This window comes from Sinohyriopsis cumingii, chromosome 8 (genome assembly GCF_028554795.1).
Source record: "Sinohyriopsis cumingii isolate HCF-2022 chromosome 8, ASM2855479v2, whole genome shotgun sequence".
NCBI classification, from domain to species: Eukaryota; Metazoa; Mollusca; class Bivalvia; order Unionida; family Unionidae; genus Sinohyriopsis; species Sinohyriopsis cumingii.
The window spans coordinates 77,661,334-77,686,490 of NC_142968.1; the positions used below are offsets into that span (position 1 = coordinate 77,661,334).

Genomic DNA, 25,157 nt, shown 5'->3' on the forward strand with positions numbered 1-25,157 from the left:
AAGTTTCAACTTGGGGGTTGTGGTTGGGAAAGGAGTGTGCTGTTCTTTTAGCCATTTCTACATTTGTAACTTCTGAACTGGAGAGGAAAAAACAAATGCAGTTATTGTCGTTGAATTTAGCATGGGAATTTTGTTTATAGTCATGCATGCAGACTACCGATCCAACATAATGCAAGAAATTATTTTGTCAAAATACTTTCTATGAAATGCCAGTTGGGGTGGGGTGGGGAATAGAAACAATAATGGTAGAATGATATGCGAGAAGGTCAAGAAATCAGATGAGGATCTCACTCCAATAATTCAGAACCCTTTATTTACCATAATTCCTATGATACAAATGTAGGAATTGAATACTGATGGAATATAATTACAGAGTTACCCGGGTTTCTGTGAGTTATTAGGGTTTCTGTAGCTTTATGAGCTTTACGTGTTGGTAAAATTAATGAGAGTGTATAAACCCAGAGCTTGTATGGTGATGTCTTCAAGCAATCAGCCACCAGGGACCTGTTTATAGTGGTGTCAAGCACTGGGTCATCACAGTCACATTATCCTGACACTGGGCAACCAGACCACCAGAGTAGTCTGAGAAAATAGTAGTCTTGTAATATACACACACACACACACATACACACACACACACATCTCCTGAAATGGAAAATAATTTAACGAAAGTAAATTATTTTGCCTTAATTATCATTTCCCATTAGTAATTTTATTTCTTGGCCTGTGCACTATAGTGACTAATACTTATTTTAATTTTGATGATAAAAATACATCTGATAATTGTGAGAAGGTATTTGTGAGAAGATAGTAGATATACAATCTAAAATGGAAACAGATAATTCAAAGAAAATAATTTCTTTTGATTCAATTATTTCCCTATCTGAAGAAACATATTGTGGATGCTTAGAATTATGACAATGTGTGGCCTATAAGTATGGTCGTATGAACAAGCAAGTAATAAAGAAATATCGTATGATGTTAAATTATTTATTAATTTTTATATTTCCCACAGAAACATTAATGACCACAACATCTGAATACAAAATGAATTTGAAATCATGCAATTAAAAAGATTTCAAATATAACTAATACAGACATTGCTATTTGCTATTTTTTAATTTCTTTCCTTAATACTTATTACAAGACCTCTTAACATGTGAAACAAGGCTTTATTTAAATGCAAAAGCTCAAGCACCAAAAATGCAACTTCTTAGTATATAAATTTTATTTATGGTTACAATGAAATTAATGGTGTTTACAAATCACAATATAACTCATACACTTGTCAGAGGCTGTCCAGGTGTGTAAATTATTGAATAAGATTTGGGACACAATGGGGGTCAATGGAGGTGGAAGACTGGTAAAAAGTTTTTGAAAATTAAGACATCTTTTATGTACAGCATCTTATCTACTTGAAAACATTATTAAAGCATATACTGAATGAAATGGTAGGAAATTATGAAGAACACAGTACAACTTGCCATTCATATAGATCACTGTTGTAGACCTAAAGGACAGATATGGTATGCATTTGTAGGCTGGGAAAAAGCCTTTCATAGTGTCCAGGGAAGCCATATAATGGTGGCTATGACAAAAAGCCAGTTCTAAATATTTCTAATCATAAAATTGGAGTACAGCTTCTGCATTTTTTGGGTATAAATATTGTATGCATAATTCCTCAATTATTCATTTGCAAACACTCAATGTAACTTTCACTGCATCACTGTGCAGAGATTTAAAGTCTGTAAAGCAATTAAAAGCCAAATACTGTATACTTACTGAAAAGAAAATTTACACCTACAATGAATGTACCTCAATAATTTTAATCTGCACACGTTTTTTGTTTGCAGAGGTACATTGTACCATTATTTAAAAAGTTCAGTCGAAACACTTAACACGTATACTGTACTCTTACATTAAAGAACTGTACAATATGCAATTGCAAATGATCTGCAGTCACGATTAGAAAATCTCAATGAAATTGTTTGGACTGAATACAGAAAATATATACATTTCAAAACATGTTAAACTAGGTAAGTAAATTATGAAACAACAGTGTATATGTTTTATACACAACTGATTTTTGTTTCCAAAAGAACAATTTTTCTGGTAAATTCATCAGACTAAATTTTCACCATGAAATATTGGTCATTTGGATGTCATATTTATTTATAAAATCAATAAATGAAATTTATGGTATCCAAAAGTGGTTTACTGTTGCAAAGGCAACATTCTATCATGCATGTACATATTGTTCACTTTGTTACTTGACAGGAGGAACACGTCCACTACCCACCGTTTCATGCCCATAGGCAACTACTTTCTACCCAGATAGCCACCAAAATATTTTATGCGAATACTCTTTGGACAACAATTATTGCCCATGGTTTGATGCCTGTCCATGTTTCATATATTTATGAACATATATACATATTTAGTGCTTTAAGCCAATTACTGACACAAGTACAAGATATAAAGCATGCACATATAATAATCTAATTATTTAAATAATGGAGCTCCCCCAAGATTCTTTCAAATTTAGCTTATTCACTATATGTTCCATATTTGTAAGCTTTGCTTTTAGGGCTGTTCCATTTAAACATACATAGTACCCAGGGAAGGCAGTTTAAAACAAAATATATGTACACTGATTCCACAGATATCATATTAAAATGATAAGAAAATTATAAACTGCATCATAGGGTGGGTATCCCACTTTGAAAGTGCCTTTCTGGGTCCCATGTATGTTTTAATGGAATAGTTGTTAATCTGGCTGCCATCATTTAAGTTTAATCAGCAATCAAAAGCAATTTGTAATATGTTTTTATATTTCCTTTACTTTCTTTACCAAGCTGAAATAATGAGCAACATCTTAACCATTATTCAATAACACAGGTCAAATACAGTTGGAGCAGATGCCTTTGCTAAACAAGAAAGGTAAACAATAATGAAAAATGGAGCTCTATTAATTGCTCTTGCAAAAGAGCAACATTATAACATGAGTAAACCAGTACTGCTTTGTGAAGAGTGAAATCATGGGAACAACAGAAAGTGTGGTCAGAAATGTACATCCCTTTCAGTATTACTGTATATTGAATTAGCAATACAAATAACATATTTAGTACTAATAATTGGCGATTCTTGGAAATCTGTGCTGTTGAAGACTTTAGAATTCTGCTTGTGCTCTGACAGACAAAGTAGAGATCACATTCTCTGTGTTAATCTGCAATCTGTAGCAGGTACATGGATTTCAGTGGAGCATAGCTTTGTTCCTCTCAATCATGAGAATGACATTCCGCACTGGATCTGAAAGATAAACCTACAATATTTAATGACAAATAATGCACTTACCAGCCAGAAGAAATCATTAATCCATAAGCAAATTTACTGTATCACTTGCCATATTTTCAAGACAAGAATAAATTTTCAAAGAATCCGTGAACTTGAAAGTTTTGGAGGGTCTTTTACACATGGGGTAATTTTACAAACAATACTAAGAACAACACATGTCAAACAGTTTCACCTGGGGTAATTTTACAATCAATACTAAGGACAACACATGTCACAAACAGTTTCACCTGGGGTAATTTTACAATCAATACTAAGGACAACACACGTCACAAACAGTTTCACCTGGGGTAATTTTACAATCAATACTAAGGACAACACATGTCACAAACAGTTTCACCTGGGGTAATTTTACAAACAATACTAAGGACAACACATGTCACAAACAGTTTCACCTGGGGTAATTTTACAATCAATACTAAGGACAACACATGTCACAAACAGTTTCACCTGGGGTAATTTTACAATCAATACTAAGGACAACACATGTCACAAACAGTTTCTCCTCCTCCAAAGAAAAGGAGAGTTATATACGATAGTGATACAGATCTCTAATTACCCATGAATAATCTAAAGCAAGATGTTACTCTTCGATTCAGCTTGTACTAAGTATAACTACAGTAGAGCTGAGTAGAAAGTATCATTTCATTATTTACAATATAACTTTTCAAAATTGAAACTGATGAAAATGAAAGTTTCTTGTAATAAATATTAATTATTTATTGTCAATTTCACATAACATCTGCATAAACTGTACTTTGGATACAATGGTCACACCACACCCCTCATTAACATATTTGTAATAATGAGCAACATGTAAACATTTGCACATAACTATATTACACTAATGAAGAGTTCTTTTTAAAGGAAAATATTTGGGTGAGAAAAGTAATCTACATTGGGGTTTGGACTGAGACAAGGAAATCCCAGTTGCCGGGTTACATTATACGTCTCCCCACTCGACAAGCCTTGTGGGGAGACAAATAATGTAACCCCTGGACTGGGATTTACTTGTCACGGTTAAAACCATAACATATATTTTATATCTATTTCCCTGAAAAGAGGAATGGATGGGTGAAAATAATGTGAACGAAGTAAGAATGATTTTATTTAACAAACAGAAAAAGAATTTCTTTTTTCTGAATTTCTATGAAGGAATGAATCGATTTAAAAGATTTTTTTCCAAATCATTCCAGAACAGTTTTATTTCTAAAAATATCATAATAAATGGAAAAAGTTATGACAATTAACATTTCTGGTGAAAAGTTGCTATTAGGAATTTGTATGTTAATAGATTTTAGTGTGGATTTCATCAAGAAAAGGAAAAACATTTTTTCTGCAGTATAATTGCAGCAACTTTTGTTTCCTTCACTTTTGGAAACATTTGGTGAAATTTTTAACAGTTATAGAGCTTAGTGAACTGCATCAAAGTGTGTTGAAAAATCAATTTTATGCTGCCAAATAATAACATAAAGATCATGAAATAAATATATCACTCTTTAAATGACTAGCAAACAATTTATACAGTGACAATAGTATTGATATTTGTATGTAAGAGCATGGAAGCATTATGGCAATTTCACTTACATTTAGCTATGCAGCTCAATCAAAAGTTTGTTATTCATAAAAAGTTATATATACTGTATATGTTGAGACAACATAACTCAATTCTGAATGTATATTTTTGTGCACTGTATGTTCTGGGACACAGTTTCTTTTCCAGTCTTAAATTGTGAGCACATTTTAAATCATTTGAAAATTACATGTCAGAAAATGCACTCCAACTTAAATTTTTATTTTAAAAAATATAAAACTGTGTACTTTTTTTAAAATCCATTGCAGCATCATCTCATTAACCCAACCCTTCTCCAGCATATATATGATCCATTCTTTCAGTGCATGAATATCTTTTTAGCTTTGTCATACAGTGAAAATTTATTGTTGGAGGCAACACATATCCTTAACAGAAACTGCATGGACAAAAGTCATTTTATTTAAGATCTGCACCAGTCATGCTAATTCTCACACTTTCAACCACCATGTTATTGACAGTCCATCTAGGAATGAGATCAAAGCACACTGGAATTTCATCCATGTTAATGATCTTATTGTCTGCAAAATCATCTTCTCTTCTGGCCTTCACAAATTCATCAAATGATTTTATTTTCTCCAAATCATCTAAGTGACCCTGGATCATTGATGTCCATGCACGAAATACTATATTATGTCACTTTAAAAATTGTTTCATTTTTTCATTTTATGTCCAAAATTCCTGTGAATACTGGTCAAATGGAAGCAAAGTAGTTTCTCTATGTGTGCTGAATGTGTGTGTGTGTGTATATATATATATATATATATATATATATATATATATATATATATAAAATCAGCACACTTAAAAGAATCCAAAGTCGGCTTGCTTTGAAAAAAATAACCTTTTTATTGATGTCCTTTAAAATATAATCGGCTTAAAAGTATCCAAAGTCGGTTTCCAAGGTCAGCTTGCTTTGCAATAAAAAGATAATCCTTGTCTTCAATATCATGTTGGCAAAATGACAAATAATGATTTTATTTGCAAGATACTGTCATATAATTGAACTGGATATAATACAATCTTGGTTCTTTTGCAAATAACACTGCGTCATGTGTGAATGGCACATACCTTTAAGCAATCATTTCACTTTTTCACTCTCATTTATGATTTTGTTGGATCCAGTTTTCAATCAGATAACACATTCAAACCTCTGAGTACAATCAAACACAATTTGTTTCTCAACGTTCATGTCAGTAAACATTGTGTCTTGTGTAATCTGATGCAAGTGAAACATGCTACAATACAGATGTCTACCCTACATATGTTGACTTTGTGGATACATTTTCATTACTTCTCATGATGGAAAAAAGAGAGGAATAAGTGATTACAATACAATGTTAACTTCTTTCATTTTATTATCAAATAAGCATTTTGTTTATCAGTTTTAATGCAACATGGGGGTACAAATTAAACACAAATTTATTTCACTTTTTAAGTCTTGAAACATATGACCTAGGTGTAAAAAAGTTTCACCATAAATTCTAATACAGGAAATAATAATTATTTTATTGGGTCCAATATATACAGTTATTATTAAAAGTCAAGTGACACTAATTTATAGCAATACTGATAAACAATGAAGCCTCTGCAATAATAATAATGTATAATAATAATGTATATGTTCAAAATAGATCATCCATTTTCTCTCTAAAATGCTGTGAAATGTAGTAGATTTTTCAAACGTTAGTTTAATTTTTCGATTATATAATACAAAAAGTATCCCATAATATATACCTTGCAATGAAGCAACATTGAACACTGATAAACTGAACTAATTTTTTTCAGCAGTTTAAACTATAAAAATTGATGTTATAAAAGTAAACTAAAATCAAAGTGCTGTCAACAATGCTCATTACATTGCTATTGAGACAAATTGATGTCTCTAACTTGCATAATATAAATTCAGACCAAAACTTGCTTTAGCTGCATTCAAATACATGAAATTGGAGTGTTATCCATACAACTGAACCTGAATGATTGCAGAAAAAGTGCAGTATCCAGTGTGTTCAAGAAACAAAAATCTTAACATCCAAATCAACATTCGTCATTCTGATTAACTTACCCAAAAAACTGAATGTAATCTGGTAATGCAGCATTTCACTTTACCTTTGATGCTGTAATCCTTCCGAAATTGCCCACTGCCTTTATTGGATCACTGAACAAATGAAAGAAAAAGAAACATTTTGAATTAGATGTCTGAACACCTTGCATACCATTGGTGGAAACAAAAAGGAATCAAAACATACCCATCTTACATAATTTATTTCACCAACATAAAGCAGAGGTCACATTTAATTGCATAAAGAGGTACCAAGTCTATTTGTAACTATCAGAAAATTTAGGTGATTAATATTTACATCTGAGTTAACATTAAGTCAGTACTCAGAATTTAGTCCCTATCTTTCTTAACAAATACCCCCCTCCTGTTGGCCCAATAGTGTACTCATATTGTTTGTTTATTGATTTGAAAGTATTTTAGTTACTTTTTGTAACAGTGTCACTTTAGTACAGTTGTCTGTAAGTTAGAAGCTGTGCACAGTCAGTGACAAATCATCTTTTTGAATCAAAACTGTGTTGCTACATGAAGTTTTATCACAGTACTTTGTGCTTTGATTTCATTTGGGACTTATTACAATACTGTCTATTTCTAAGCTTTTTGGACACAGGACGAAAGAGTTCTTTGTCTCTGGTAGAATTAACACACGATATATTTTCATGACTGACAATTTTAAGATTCTTTGGTAGACTGTAATCTTTTGGGATACATCATACTAAGTTTTTTTCTCAGTAAAGTGCCTGTGAACTTTCTCTCTCTCTGTACTTATTACCTACAATGAAAAATTGCTTTCACTCCGAAATTTAGGTAAAAGTTTGCTCTACTTGTGATACAGAGGCTATCAACATACTAGAACAGCAGTAATTAAAAGCAACAGCGGTTTATAAACATTCAAACTCATCTGCATACCCAGCATGTAAAGCTCAATATTAAATGATACTAAATCATCACTATGAATACCCCCCCCATAAAGATTAAAATTAATACTGCACATAATAATACAATATGTGTGCAATAACTTATATTTACATGCAAACAATTCAAAGTGAAATATCTAAGACATAATGGAATTAATGTGTTTAACCCAGAAATGCAGCATGTGATGCCTTTAGTGTTTGTAGGAAAAATTAATAATTGTTGCTCATAGAAGGTTAAACGATTTAGTGTATTGGAGTAATCACAAACATATTGCAAATTTTTCATGTTAATGTTAAAAATAATACATAATTCAAAATGCTGATCCATAGCTTAAGGAAAATGTACCAATTTTTTTTGACAAATTAAAATGTTCCCACTCTATTACAAAATAAATAATATTTCCCCTTACACACATAATGTATAGCATATATGTTATGAGATGTGGCAGACAACGTTAGATAGCTTTTTCTGTCTCATGCTGAATATGGGATAGTCAGTCACACCCATACTTCTAGTATGGATGCTGATATGAGTCATCTATGATATATCAAATGGAAAATATACCTTTGCAGCATCACATTTTTCAGCTTGTCCTTAGCCGCTGACTCATCTACACACCTTTATCAGAGGAATGGTCATGTTAATATCTTTTTGACTATCAGGTAACAAGGTCCATTTGTAAAAGTCCATATAATTACCAAAATCAGCTGAAATCTATACTAATCTGCAAACAAAGTTAACAAAAATTAGAGAAAATAGTTATAATGTAGAATGATACTTCATGACAAATGAACTATAATGACATTATGGTCATCTGTTAAAACATTTAATCGATCCAATAACTTGACCCAAGAACAGTTACACTGGCAATAATAATATTCTGATAATGATGTTAGGGGTTGTCCGTAAAGCACATATGCACACAATTGGTGATTTTTTACCCCCTTTCCCATTACTCATTGCAAAGCATACATTTTTGTATCCCACCCTTGTGTATGTACACTGCTGAGTCACCACCCCCTTTCCAAGAATAGCTGCGACAACTGAATTTTAAAAGATGAAGTTATTAGTACAGTCATTAAAAATAAGCAGAGGTTTAAATTAATACCATGTAAAACTAACTTTGAAAATGAAAGTAGGAAAGTATTAACATCAACTATAAGAGTGATACATAGCTTGAATTTTTACAGAAATCATAACCAATGCTTTTCTAAGGAAAATGTCAATATATATCTCTAATAATAGTTTTAAACAAGTGACAGCAGTTAATATTTAGTAGACCTTAACTTTAATAGTCAAGTATCAGCCAGTGACTAAAATTTTGACATCAACTTTGGAAAATTGGAATACTGTCAACCTTATCATCATTTGGAATGACTGGACCTCAAATTTGTATCATCAGCTTCAATATCATCCAAATCAGGAAAAATAACAGTTCTTTTCTTGGGTGACAATTTTTGCAAGGTGTGTGCAATCATGTGACATTTCATGTTGGCCTAGGATGAGTAATAAATTTAAGACATGCTTCTGAATCTCACTCCTATAAAAGTAAAGGACAATAGGTGTCAAAAAGGCAATCTATGTGTCTATCCAAATACAATACTGTCCCAGTCTGGCAAGGTATGGCTTCACAAATTCACATGAGGCACCAGGGTCTGGAATGCATAATCTGTCGGAATCATGAGATAAAATAACTGGTTTTCAGAAAATGAAGAGGAAAATACGTCTTCCACAAAGTGCACCATGGGCAATAAAACTACAACATAACACACTTCATAATTTTAAGCAGATATTCGCTCTGCCTGACATGGCATACCAGCCACTTTGCATCTAACTCATCTGCTATATGTTTCTGACTTAACTACTCTTCATAAACATCAGTTATCAAGGAATATTGACCCCTACCACTGCAGAACATACTTAGCAGTCACACTGCCACATACACAGGCTAATGCTTTTTGAATTTTTTCAACACCCCCAACCTCCACTCAATGAATACATACTTTATGCATGACCTATTAGTGTCACAGAATAAATAAAGCGACTAATCATGTCATTATCACAAGATTTACCAGTAGATACATTATTACCTATATATTATACAGGTGACTGCTCTGGTGACCTAGTGATTAGAGCGTCCGCCTCAGATGTGGAAGGTCGTGGGTTCAAACCCTGGCTGAGTCATACCAAAGACTTCAAAAAAATGGTACTAACAGCAGCCTCGCCTGGCGCTCAACATTAAGAGGTTAGTGTTAGGACTGGTCAGCCTGGTGTCAGGATAATGTGACTTGGTGGGAGATGATGCTACAGTGCTAGACATCACTATAAACTGCCACTGCAGACATCTTTGCGATATGACTTAAAAATTGTTAAAGCTATGTTAAAAATCTAAAACACATACTATAATATACAGGCAAATGTACATTTATATGGACTTGTTATTTGTAAAACTCGAACAGTACTGACTGTTACTGTCACCAAATATAAGTGAGCACTGATAAAGTTATCATTCAACTTAATGCATCCACTGAACAGACGTCTGATGAGAATGATCAGCTGACTGTAAAATATCAATATGACTAACATCAAGGTTGTAAAATGTTTGTTTTAGGAGATTTTTTGATGGATTTTGGTACATATAGGATATGGACAGATTTGGACCAGTATATAGACCCTGCAGAGTTTATACAACTACTACTGTAACACACAGTTGAGTGATGTAGATGTATAATGTATATTTTTTATTATTTACCATTTAAGCCAACCAAAAAGGGTCTTAAAACTTGTGTAGTTATGTCACAGAATTTATGAGAATCAGCCAATTATTTTTTTATTTAAAATGATTCAAAATTTGAATTATTTCTTTCATTTTGTTTTGATTTTCTGTTCACTACTATCATGAGTGTAATGATATTTCAGGTCATCAGGTCATGAAGTCTGCAATCAGCAAATAAGTTAATAAAAACAATGACCCTCAAGATATAATTTAAGTCTAGTTGTTGTTATTTGTATTAAAATGAATTTATTTTCCACTATAAATCAGATAACTATGGGAAACAAACAATAAACAGATGTTATGTACAGTCCTAGATATGAAAGGGGAGTTACTAAGATATTGCATATATATTGATGCTAATTATATGGCACTCATTATGCCACCTGTGCCATACAGCAACATAAACTTATAAGAAAGAATTAAAGAAATGCGTTTGCAAATAACCACCCATGATGATTGGAGTTGCTCTGGGATTGTTGCTGAGACTGAACATTCAACATGAGCATGAAAGTACATATCAACCTAAGACTGTTTGAACAACAACCAGTGTTCCTGAGAAAAGTAATAAATCGTGTACAATGCAGCTTTCAAGTCAACACCTGTTAACTGCGAAAGCCACCAAAATACGACATTAACATGCTTCACTTTTTGACTATTATATGCTACCATTGATTCGATCTCCTAGTCCTTGACCATCACAGTAATCAAGTGATCTAACTCTTGCATAACATCATTGGTCATTTTATCAGACAACAAACTGGCTAAACAATTTGTTACAGTGATAGCAATTTTAAGAAGATTTTGATTCTATCCAAAAACATAGGTTAAGGATATTATGTAGAAACAATAATATTCATGGATTTATTTATAAAATATGTACTCGTCAGCAATCCTGACATTTTCCCAAAATAAACTGGTGATGCAGAACTAGCAGCCTAGGCTATGGTCACATAGTATATATAAGTACATGATATGTGTTGCAATAGATGAAATAAATACCTACTGAAAAGTTCAAATATCAAAATACCATAGAACCAATATCGTCGGAAGCTAGGCCACACCATATTGGTTTTTCCACAGGGGCTCGTATCGCTGCTTACAACTGACCTGTCATACATGTACTATTAGTCAGAATTTCCTCTGACCCTTGTCACCCCATTTTTGATATTTGGATATTTATGTTGGGGTGTAGGGACCCTACACCCCAATATAACTGTCCAAATATCAAAAATGGGGTGGCAATGGTTAGAGGAAATTCGGACTAATGTACTATATAATAACTACTATATAGCACATGTATGACAGGTCAATTGTAAGTAATGATACGAGCCCCAGCGGGTTTTTCAATTACTTTTTGTTTATATACCAGTCCTCGAAAACTAATAACGGTAATAAACTTAAAGTGCAATCTTGGATTTCACCATTGACCGAAAGGTAAGTTTGTTCGGATCTTACCTTTCGGTCAATGGTGAAATCCAAGATTGTCCGAATGCAAAATTGCACTGTGAGTAGGGTTAATGTCCAGACGTCAAGATCGGCGAACAATTATTGCATTTTCTCCATTATATCACAAATTTAACGAAGTGTGTCGAGCTGTTTTAAAAGTTGAACTATTCTTGATTACGACTGGCTTAAGTTGGCAATTAGCAGACGCAATTGGGATAAATAGCAGTGTTGGAACTGCCGAGGGGTGCGGACCGGTGTCTTCCCTTGTGTTATATTATTACAGATTAGAACCCCCACATCCCTTGATTTTCTTTGTAACGAGCCCCTGTGATTCAACCAATCCACGAAAATTGATAACGCCACCAATGGCGGTCTAATTTCAAATAGTACTTTAAAAATTTTAACAGTAAACAAAAAAAAAAAAAAAATGTAATAACCAGCGCTGAAATGAAACCTACAATGGAATTATTAGTAGCGGTTAAAGTATATACACTACCGGTCTGATAACATAATACTAAATTTCCAGAAGCACAAGACTCAATGTCAACGTTATTTTTAAAAAACCACAATGTCCAAGGAAAACAAAAGTTTCAACCAAATTCATTTGCATATTTGCATAAATAAATATTTAATGACTGGCAGAATTTCTCCATTATCCCAAGTGATTATATTCAGTAATAATAATAAAATAATAATAATAATAATAATGAGGACTTTGTAAAGTGCCCAGTCTTTAGAAGCTCTAAGCGCTTTAGAACATTAGACAACAACTATAAGATAAAAAAACATATAAATGATATGATCACAAAAACAAACACCATGAAATTAGAAAATATTTATAAAAAACATGCTGAGAATATTTAAAGTAGGAAACATTATTATGTCTTTAAGTTTGTTCTTGCAGTCGAAATAAGTGAGTTTTGAGAGCACTCTTGAATGTGATCACTGTGTCTTTGTGTCTAAGTTCAGTGGGCAATTCATTCCACATTTAATTAATCCAATCCTAACTAATCTCATATGTTTTAATTAATTAATTAAAAAGAGGAATAATTGTTTCATGTTTAAAGAATGATAATTTTATTTATAAACAAGTGATAATAAAGATTATACAAATGTCTTCACTCACCTTAATTAGACATGTTACATGTTTGCACCTTATGAAATTTCCATATTGTTTCTTCATGCAACCTTTTAATTACAGTAACCTAATCATGTACAAAATGATAAATATGGTTTTAGGACATGTTAATGAGTAATGCAGTGTTAATACTTGCTCTTTTGTTATCATTGAATGTTATCTTGTGAGACAAATCACAAACCAGTAAGTCAACTTATTTTATTTCAGTCTACAATTTTAAAATTATTAAAATTGTGCATGTTTAAATGAATGTAAATATTTAATTTCAAGTTGATTGTAAATAATTTTAAATTTGATTTTTGAATATAGCTTATTTAAAGTCAGCATTCTTGATATATGTCAGCATATTAATTATTAATGTCATTTAATTATTTTAGTTTACTAATTAAATTTAAAGAAAGAAAGTGATATCATGATACATACTGATACTGATGTAAGGGTACAAGAAAAAAGTAATGTTAAGTGGTAATTCAGTATATGTTTCTTGTTGTATCATGTTTGGATGGTTGCAAATAATTGTTTAGTCATTGTTACAAATGCATTCTTCTTCTTATTATTCTTCCGTTTCCTTAGTACGTTTGCCGGTGCATTATGTATATTAGTTATCTCGAAAGAAGCTTCTCATCTATGGTGGCAGGGTCCAGTTTCGTAATTTGGCCCCTGGCAAATTTCTTAACTTAAGGCTATGGTGTGACTTTTTCAGCTATTATTGTTTACTATTTATAGATATGGATATATTTGTGAACTAGGTGTTTTGGGCTTGTGTTGTTCTTGAAATTGATGTCAGTCATATACACCTTCCATAGTTGCTCTGCAGTATGTTGATAGTGAAATACCAATAGTTGGCTAGGAAGAAGAGCTAGCCTCCCATAGCAGTAGACACGTGGGTTCAAGGCAAGCCGAGTATCTCAAAAACGGCTTGGATGACAACTATTCTGAATTGCATCAAACTATTTAGTAGACAGTGTTTTTCAAAAGTTTCATCCAGGGAAAGGGCTTGCGTTTGCATTGTGAGTACTACATGCTGTCAAAAATGGCATTTGGATGTGAAAAATGCAGGTATAAAATAGGGGTTGGGGTGCATAAACCTCTTCTGCTGTGAACTGCCATTGACTTCTCTGGTCAAGTGAATACTATTCTTATGCTCTGTTTTGATATAGGTATCTAAAAATATGGACCTTTTTGACCTCACTTGTGTATTTGATTTTTTATGATTTTTTTATACTAGGTCACTGATTGCGGCATTAAATTTGTACATAAAAACTGCACCCTGCCCCCTATGCAGATTACTAAGCTAGAATGATCGGTCCCTCAGCCAATACGAGAACTCGCGAGACAAGTCTAAGCAAGGCTGATCGCTCGAGGCTGATCGCCAGAAATGAGTTGCTATTACACCTCTAGATATTGACTGCTCCCGGAGGCAGGGAGCGCAGTGAACCATTATGGAAGCTTATTGATGTGCACTCAGAGCGTGTGAATAAATATTGTTTGTGTAACAACTTTAGACCCCAGTTGTTTTCATGACAGTCTGTATTTTTTTAGGGTGGGTGGGGTTTTGGTTTATAGATCATTTTCAGATACTATTTTTAGCTGGCCAAACCTATCCCATAGCCGCATCCAGTACAGTCATGCGCATTTGACATAGGGCAACTCGAGCAACCTACACTTCTTACATGAATAGAACTTTCATCCTAGATTACAACGAATGCTTCGAATAGTTCCATCAAATATTCAATTTAAAAGAATTAAATAATAAATTAAAAAATAGCCATTCCATTATATATATATATATATATATATATATATATATATATATATATATATATATATATATATATATATATATATATATATCCAATTAACATGATAGGCTATGCATGGCGGCCAGTATTAATGGTTGAGGAAGAACCCAGGAAACCCCGGGAAGAACCACCGACCCACAAGAAGCTACTGGCAAGCTTTCTCACATACCCACATTAGCCGAATCCTAGACTCGAGCCCACGCAGACAGAGGTGAGATGGCAGTGATCCGTAATGGAGAGTGCTTTAGACCACTCGGGGCCCCACAGAAGATGGAAAAACATGAAATAAATAAAAATAATACAGCGCAACACAACTAACAGTAGGGCCTCCACAAATGCTCAGAAAAGATCAACCGGGAGAGCACAACCACCCACCCACCCAGCCAAAAAATAGAACATTTGCCATTATAGATTGCCATAGATAGTAGTAACCAAATAATATGCCAGCCCACAAGTATAGGAGTTGAAAAGTACGTTTTCATCAAGTATTTGTAACAATAAATGAGTATATATTGCTTTATGATACTGCATCGTGACTCTCATGAATAATTTAAAACTTTAACCTTCTCCATTTATTACAACGCACCTAAAACACTCGTTCCACTTGACAGGAATAAATAACTCTGACGTAAACAATCTTATATAGATTACCACATGACCTATGTCGCAATTAGTACTTACGAATATACGCAGTCAACTTAATGGATATCAAATTTGTCATCAAGGTTAGGTCTGTTTATTTATATTTTAACATTCAACATTACATAAATCAAGTAGAATAAAAATTATAAAGGAAACTCAACGTCCTGAATTAAATAACAAGTAAACATGTAAAATGATTATCCTGAATATTTGTCTACCCCCGTGGACAAAAGTTAGCTATGTCAAATGTTGTTTACAAAATTACCCTTACAATCTACAGTAATGGAAATTTAAAAAATCTTAATTAGCTTTCTAAGTGAATAAAAATGGTTGGATGTTGGTTTGTTGTTTGTTGCTTTTGTTTTGTGTGTGTGTGTTTGTTTTGTTTTTGAAAACGTGAATTTACTTGTAGACTCAGTTGTTGTGTCCAGTAATAACTTCGCTTTAAATCCTTATGTTTTTGTTAACAAGAAAGCAGTATGGTCTTTTTTAAAAAAAAACATTGGCAAATATTGTACCTAATGGGATCTTTGCCTCAGCCTGTCGTATGTTCCTTTCATCGGATGTATCGCCGTTTATAGTACTTTTCTTTCTAATTAAAATGTTAGGAAGAATTCTTTTTCACATTGAAGGGCCATGACACTACCATTGAATGTGGGCGGGTTGATCCATTTTTTAAAATCTGAATTTAGCTGTCGTTGAGAAAAACAATCTTATCACGACGTGATTGACCGTAAGACAATAAAACTGCCAGAAAAGTGGTTGACAGGTGAATCATAAAACCTAAATGACCATCTCTAAGTATCATTTACCTATAGTGATACGATGATTGGCGAATTACAAGGACATATCCGGTCTATTAATTGGCGGTACATCTTCGATAAAATCGTTAAACTGTTTTGATGATAAACTTGAATCACTTTGTAAGAGACGCAATTTGGCAATTGCATGAAGTTCTCACTGTATGGATAAGGTTAGTATTATTAAGAGAGTAATATTCGTTTCATTCAGTTACACCCTTCAGAGGACGCTATATTTACCTTGAATTTTACAATGAAGCTGCTAAACAAGAAGTCTTAAATAACATTTCTAGAGAAGAATTGGATTAATTTACGTACATTATGACAAGATGAATGGATAATTGATAAACTGTAGCACTAATAATAAATAAGGAGGAAATATAATGATGCGCTACATTAAACAAAACATTCTGATAATCCCTCCCTGAAATTAAGAGACAAATATCTCAATTTATGGATAAAAAGTCCAGAAAGAATTATTCCATGCAAGACGAATTTGACATTTTATATAAACGATACTTACCACTCAATTTTTCATTCTACCCAAAAGATATAATTCATATGATAATTCAATACGCTCCCCTCAGTTTTTAATTCTACCCAAAACACACCAACCATATCTCATAAACCAATATGTACCCTTCAGTTTTGCATTCTATCTAAAACACATAAGGCCTATTTTAAAACAATACGTACAACTCAGTTTTACATTCTAATCAAATCACACAAGGCCTTTGTTAATACAATACGTACCCCTCAGTTTTACATTCTACCCAAAACACATAAGGGATATGATAAACCGCTATGTTGCGTTCTACCCAAAACACGCGAGAAATATAATAAATCACTTTGTACCCCTCAGTTTTACATTCTACCCAAAGCAAAAAAGGCATATGATAAACTGCTATATACCACTTAGTTTTGCGTTCTACCCAAAACACACAAGAAGTATAAGAAATCACTTCGTACCCCTCAGTTTTACATTCTTCCCAAAGCAAAAAAAGCATATGATAAACTGCTATATACCACTTAGTTTTGCGTTCTACCCAAAACACACAAGAAATATAAGAAATCACTTCGTACCCCTCAGTTTTACATTCTACCCAAAGCAAAAAAGGCATATGATAAACTGCTATATACCACTTAGTTTTGCGTTCTACCCAAAACACACAAGAAATATAAGAAATCACTTCGTACCCCTCAGTTTTACATTCTTCCCAAAGCAAAAAAAGCATATGATAAACTGTTATATACCACTTAGTTTTGCGTTCTACCCAAAACACACAAGAAATATAAGAAATCACTTCGTACCCCTCAGTTTTACATTCTACCCAAAACACACAATGCATGGTAAAATGAAGCGTACCCCCTCAGTTTTACATTCTACCCAAAAGACACAATGCATGGTAAAATGAAGCGTACCCCCTCAGTTTTACATTCTACAAAAACAAGGCATATGTTAAATCGCTACATCTAAGATACCATTGTAGACCTATAATTTCTGCACGTCACTCATATACTGATTATATATCAAACTTTGTTGATCATATTTTGCAACCTGTTAAACAGATCTCATCCTTCATATGTCCGTGACGCATCAAATTTAATTAGCAAACTTGAATCTCTTCTTAAATTACCGGACGAAATCGTTCCTGGCTACACTTGCTGTAACATCTCTCAACACAAATATACCGCACTCGGATGACATTATATCTTGTAAAATATATATTAACAAAGATGAAATTACATCAAGATTATACAGAAAAAGAATTTGTAATCTAATAAAACGTATGCTTTAAAATAACCTTTTTCAGTTTGGCTATATGAAGTACATTCAAAAGGTATGAGCAACAATGGGTAGCCCATTGGCTCCGTCTTGTGCATTGCTATTCACAGGAAAATTACAGAATGTGCAACCATATGTGTGGCTACGATCTCTAGATTACATATTTATGGCACGGAGTCGTTCATTGAAGAACTTAACTATCTCGAAGACTTAGTAAATTTCTCTCTACAAATATATTAACGTTCAGCATAGCAAAGAAAATAAAATAATATCATTCTTGGATATGAAAGTAACGGTATCTCTACTTATGTGCACGTTAAAATACAATTGCTTCTCACCATGCTGAATAGTATGGGTTTCATCTAAACTCTTGCAAAGTCGGAACACATGTAACCCAAGCGAAGTGACAGATGAATTACTTCTGATGATAATGTCTCTTTTTTTAAAAAGCATTTGACAGAATTATATCAACATCTTTTAAAAACAAATTATCCGACTGATGTTATTAGGCATCATCCCTTACACTGCTTGAGTCACTGAAGTGTAAATCATATTCCCCTTTTCTTCCCTTACATAGAGACACACACACACACACACACACACACACACACACACACACACACATTACTTGTAAAATGAACTCACAAAAATATAAATGAAAATATTTAGTGCAATCAAAACATATATATCTTTTTATTTATCTTTCTTTTGAACTGTTTTATTTCGCCAATAAAAAATAAAGTAATCATTATTATTTCTTCCTTTAATGATTGGTGTTATGATATTCTTAAAATATTTACATTATGATTGAATTTAGCGACAGGATTTGTCATTAGTTATGAGACGGAATGTTAGTTTGGTTCCCTATTTTGTCTGCTCCCTGCGTAGGGCGGAGTGCAAAGCAGGGAGCATAATGATCAGGGAACCAGACTGATGGAATTAATGTTAAAGGAAATATTATATTCAGGTATCACTGGACAGTTTATCTGGTGAATTTTCATCCGACAATGACCTATTGCAGAAAAATGAGAATAATTTTACACTGAACATACAAATAAAAACAACTAATGATTTTTGTAGAAAGCATACATGTGAGATTATGACTGCGGCAATTAGGTTAATTCCTAATGCAACTGGTGGCTTTTATACTGAACCAACACTGCCACTAACTCGTCTTTTTTACATTCATTTTTGACAGGAAAGAGCTATTTTGAATATTTTCCTGTGACAAGGAAGTTAAAAGAATCCGTATGCGCCTTATGCATGAATCAAGTTCACTAGTACTATAACAAATTAGCATACTTTTCATCATCCATCAACTATCTAGATTTTTAGATATTTACCTTTGTAGCAGACACATGTAAATACGTAAGCCAAGTCGACTGCTCATTTGCAGCCCAAGTTACACATTTGATCTCTAGTGTTCGTCTGTGACAGGCAGTCAACAACAGGCCAACCCATTTCCAAGCCTAACTCAAAGTAAATCTCAACCACATTACAGATTTAGCTTTTGTGTGAATTTATAAATGATATGCTTGTGATGATTAAGTTCATACCTTCTTTCTTAAAAATAATCGAAATATTTATTTTGACTTAAAATGTTTTTTAAAAAATAAATGGGCTTTTATTTATACGGGATTTAAATTATATTGCTTTATGTGTTTGTTTTTTTTTCAATTTTTATTTTTTAATTTTTATTTTTTTGTGTTTTTGTTTAGCGCTTTGTCGTTTTATAAATCAGTGGTCGTAAACTAAGCAGCAGAAAAATCAAAGCCAACAAGTTTAAAAAACTTCAACAAATAATATATTTGTCTACAATACAAAGTGAAAATTTAAAGGATACTAAATCATTGTGAATTAAATCCCAAATAATCCAAATAATCCCAAAAGTTCTATCACCAAGTCCCAAAGTATAAGATATTCCAAATGAATTCCAGTGGTGTACCGAATGAACTCCAATATTGAATGGGTATAAGTGCCAATAATCTTGATATATCACGATGATATAATCAGGAAGGTATATGAACTAGTCTTCATTTATACCCAAAATGGTGTGATAGGTACTTTCCATGTCCAGTGAATACTTTTTAAATAATTGAGTCTTCTCAAATGAAATGTGAAAATAACAGCAAATGCTTCGTTAGTAGTAAGGTGGGATACCTTAGCCTCAATGGGAATTAGCATTACAGGACCCCTTGGGATCGTTTAGCCTCAAGGGAAATTTAACATGGGGAAAAATCGTGGGATCGTTTAGCCTCAAGGGAAATTTAACATGGGGAAAACTCTTGGGACACTATAGCCTCAAGGGGAAATTAACGTGGGTGGGACTGTATAGCCTCAAGGGGAATTGAATAGGGGAAATGGAATAGGGTCGGGACCCTATTTTAATACGGTCCCGACCTGATAGGTCTATGGAAAGGGAACAGGGGGGAGGGATATAAAACACACACACACACACACACACACACATAAAAAAAAAGAAAAAAAAAAGGGTAGGCAATTGAAAGTCTATCTCTTTTCGAGAAATTGGAGTGGCCCTGAAAAGGGCCTTTGGGTTTCTTCTTCTTCTTCTTCTTCTTCTTCTATTTCCTCCACTTCTTCATCCATCCCCTTATCTTTCCTAATAATCCTTTCTTCTTCTTCTGCTTTATATCTGACTCTGGTAACCAGTCAGGATGGCCCAACTCTCTAAACTTAGTCTGTATCTTCATCCAATTGTTGTTAAGCCGCTCAAATTCTTCCTTTTTCTTTTTGTTTTCCTCATCTTTTCTTTCTTCCCTCCATGTCTCTTTAATCTTATCTACTTCTTCCTCCATTACTTTTCTCATCAGATCTTCCCCTTTCTTCATCTTGTCCAACCCCTATTTTACATTCCTCCACTCTGTCCAGTACAATATCTTTTCTAGGAAGCACCGGACTTGGATGACATGATCCAGTGCTTCCTTCAAACTTCCCACTCTGAAGTAAGGTGGGTTAATGAAGCCTCTTGACTTATTGACTTCTTCTTCTATCATCCCTGCTATGATATATCTTGCTGTCTTTAGGCCTTGAACTTGACTGGTTACCAAGTCTTTCATATCTCCATGCCTCCATTCCTCTTCTATTCTTCCTACAACATATTCTACATCCATTATCCAAAAATAGATGTCTCTCAATAGATTAAATAGAACTGATACTTGAGTCATTTTGTCTCAGTTATTCCTTAGAATGGTTCAAACATCAAACCTTGTGGATTCTTACAGTTAAAGCGCGGACGTGAAGGAAAACATCCCCCAAGACATAAAATTTATATTACCTAGATCATTACTTAAAACGCGCGGACGTGAAGGAAAACATCCCCTACTTTTCTCATTTCATTTAATATACTATCCACATAAGTGAAGCAGCAATAAATAAACCCCTAATCTACTATACACACGCAAAGCATTAAAATTAAACCCAAATCTACTATTCACACAAACGTACGTGAGCGCTTAGAAATAAACACACACACACACACACACACACACACACACACACACACATATACACATACACACAAGAAAAAAGAGTCAGTGTTTATATTACCCAAGCAAGGAAAAGACCCTAACGATATTAGCTCCTACAGACCCATTTCCCTAACAAACAACATTTGTAAGATCATGGAAACCATAGTCACCAACCGACTCAAACACCACCTAGAGAGCAATAATTTAATCTCCGATAATCAATGCGGATTTAGAAACAAAAGATCCACCACGGATCAACTAATACGATTGGAAACCGCAATCAAATTATCGTTCAACTCCAAACGCAAAGCTGATAGGAATTTAATTGCAGTATTTATTGACCTCGAAAAGGCATTCGACCTTGTATGGACCAAAGGCTTATTAGCCAAACTCAACCACTACGCAATCACAGGTCGAATGTTTAAATTCATTGAAAACTTCCTCGCTGACCGTAAAATATCAACCAGAGTCGGCGACACCTACTCTGAACCATACACACTTGAAAACGGTACACCACAAGGGAGCGTACTCAGCCCAACCCTTTTCAACATCATGATTAATGACTTGGACACCAACTTAACATCAAAACTAATTGAACTCTCACAATTTGCTGATGATAGTGGATTATGGAGAGCAGGAAACCCCTCCAACCACAAAGTAATCAGCGATATTCAAACAAGTTTAAACAAAATAGGGAAATGGGCTGATAAATGGGGTTTCAAATTATCCCATGAAAAAACTATAGCAGTATTATTCACCACCAAACGTAAATTGCAAAATCAGTTTTCCAAAGTCACCATCCAAAATCAAGAAATTAAATTCGTAAAAGTAGCACGATTTTTAGGAATGCATTATGACTCCAAGCTAAACTGGGGACACATAAACGAACTAGTCAAAAGGTGCAATAAAGACCTTAACCTCCTTACAACCCTTAAAGGAACCACCAGGGGATCCAATCAAGAAACCTTACTAGCATTATATAAATCGTTAATTAGATCTAAACTAGATTACGGATGCCAAATTTACAACTCGGCACCCCAAAATAATCTCAAGAAACTAGATAGCATACAAAGAAAGGCCCTAATTATTTGCACTGGAGCACTACCATCCACATCACTAGTGGAACTTCAAATCTTAACTGGAGAACTGCCGCTCCACCTTAGAAGACAAGAACTCATCCTCAGATATGCAGCCAGGTTAACAACACACCCCGACACACACCCCACCCGGCTAGCTATAAATAAATGCAACATACCTTTTAGAACTAAATTATCACAAAACATACCAGCAGGGAAATTAGTCCATCAATTAGTTGAACAACTTCCTATAGACAACCTCCAAGCAGAAATTGCAAATCACTATGACAAAGAACCATGGATAAATATCAACCCCTCAGTTAACACCCTCATTACGAAATATGGCAATAAAAACGAACAGGAAGTCAAACTAAACACAATCTGTACAGAAGAAATCAATTCAAAATATTGCAACTACATTAAGATTTACACTGATGGATCCAAAATTACAGAACCACCCAGAACAGCAGCAGCTTACGTAAACCCCGAACTTAACATTAAAGTAGGACGAAGACTACCTAACCTCTGTTCTATATACACAGCTGAATTATGGGCCATACTTGAAGCACTCAAATGGATCAAAGAGAACAAACTACCCCAAGCGGTAATAATAAGTGACTCGCTAAGCGTCATAAACTCAATACTTAATAACAACGCCAAATCAAGAGAAAACTATCTTAGGCAAACCAATTTATTGTTAAAAAATACTGAACAATAATAACTTACAAGTAGAATTTATGTGGATACCATCCCATATTAACATACCAGGTAACGATATGGCAGATAGAACAGCTAAACAAAAACTAAACGAAACCACTCACATCAACCTAGATTATAGCATATGCGAACTCAATAGCATATCTAAAACCCTCATTGACAATAAATGGCAGGAATTATGGAACACAAGCACTCAAGGCAGGAAACTAAAAACCATCATTAAAGAAGTATGCAGAAATAGGAAACCACCCAAAACAAAAGGCAGTGAACAAAAATTCATAAATAGAATACTCACGGGCAAAACCAAGCTGGCTAACAGCTTCGGACAGTACATAGGACCACAACCACATAACCCTAACTGCTACCACTGCAGGGTCCCAGAAGACATAGAGCATATTTTTAACAACTGCCATACACTTGAAAAAGAAAGGGCTAAGTTTAAAGTTAAACAGCATAATATTGGATCCCTTGCAACATACCCAGAATTCTTGATGAACACAAACCCCAATATTAATCTAACATTCAAAAATATCATAAGTTTTATACACGAATCCAATCTAATAAAAAAAATCTAAGAAAGTAAATCAAAGACCAGTTAAAAATATTACAAATCACTGTTTGGGAATTATGACGGCCGGCTCGGTCTCGTGGGTTCACAGACTGACACAGCCGTTCATAGCCCGAATAATAAAAACCAGTTAAGGACGAATATTACAAAATCACTGTTTGGGAATTATGACGGCCTGCTAGGTCTCGTTGGTTCATAAACTGACACAGCCGTTCATAGCCCGAATAATAAAAACCAATTAAGGCCACAAAAAATTAAAATAGGAAAATAGGAATTAATTAAAACAGGACTCCATAATAACATACAAACAACCATAAAACAAGTTTTCATTCCAAACCAATAAGATAAGGAATCAAATTAAATAAGGAATTCATGAAGAAAAAGAAAAAGAAAAAGAAAAAAAAATATACTACTAACCGTCTCCTTGTCTCTAAAACAACATCTGGCTGAACTTTTAAATCAAGCTTCCACAGCTATTTCTACTAACATACTCAGCCAAATCCAGGCAATGTTGGCAGACGATCCTGAAGAATTTGAAACTTCCACGCTGGCTGCGGCTCTGTAAGTATCATCATCCAGCGGCGATGAAGCTGATGAACCTGCACTACCTAAACAGAATGGAAAAAAGGAAGGCTCTGTCTACCGGAATATGGGACTGGGAAAGGCAATTGATGATATCAAAAAAGCGGGCCACTTCGTCAATGCCACAAGACCAGGTGTTCTAATGTGACGTCATCGCTGCCGACCAATCGTAGCGGGAGTTACATACTGCTTGGTTTGACACCTGGGACATTTCTATCCAACTAAGAAACACGAGTGTGTGGTGTGACTATTCCCACTCATGTTTATTAGCCTTTCAGTCAGGCTGTTAAGGACTAGTTAGTCCTACACCTGAGTGGCTAAATTAAAAAGTACTCTTTGAGTACATAAAAGCCTGGGGGATGAGGCTCCTTTTCCTTCCCCCAGGAGTAATTAAAAATCACGCAGTGCGTGAATAAA

At 33.9% G+C, this 25,157-nt stretch overlaps 1 long non-coding RNA gene across 8 annotated transcripts; it reads right to left on the bottom strand.

Moving 5' to 3' along the window:
- Positions 1-974: 974 nt before the first annotated feature.
- Positions 975-24,862, bottom strand: LOC149793924 (uncharacterized). Of its 8 annotated transcripts, none has more exons than XR_016422899.1 (5): positions 12,151-13,167; positions 10,010-10,277; positions 8,484-8,643; positions 7,052-7,100; positions 975-3,309 (listed from the first exon to the last, which is right to left on the bottom strand). It is a non-coding gene; the product is annotated as an uncharacterized LOC149793924 (long non-coding RNA). The 8 variants fall into 8 exon arrangements; XR_016422898.1 differs by lacking the exon at positions 12,151-13,167 and adding an exon at positions 11,699-12,037; XR_016422903.1 differs by lacking the exons at positions 10,010-10,277; positions 12,151-13,167 and adding an exon at positions 24,576-24,862.
- Between the last annotated feature and the right edge of the window lie 295 nt (positions 24,863-25,157).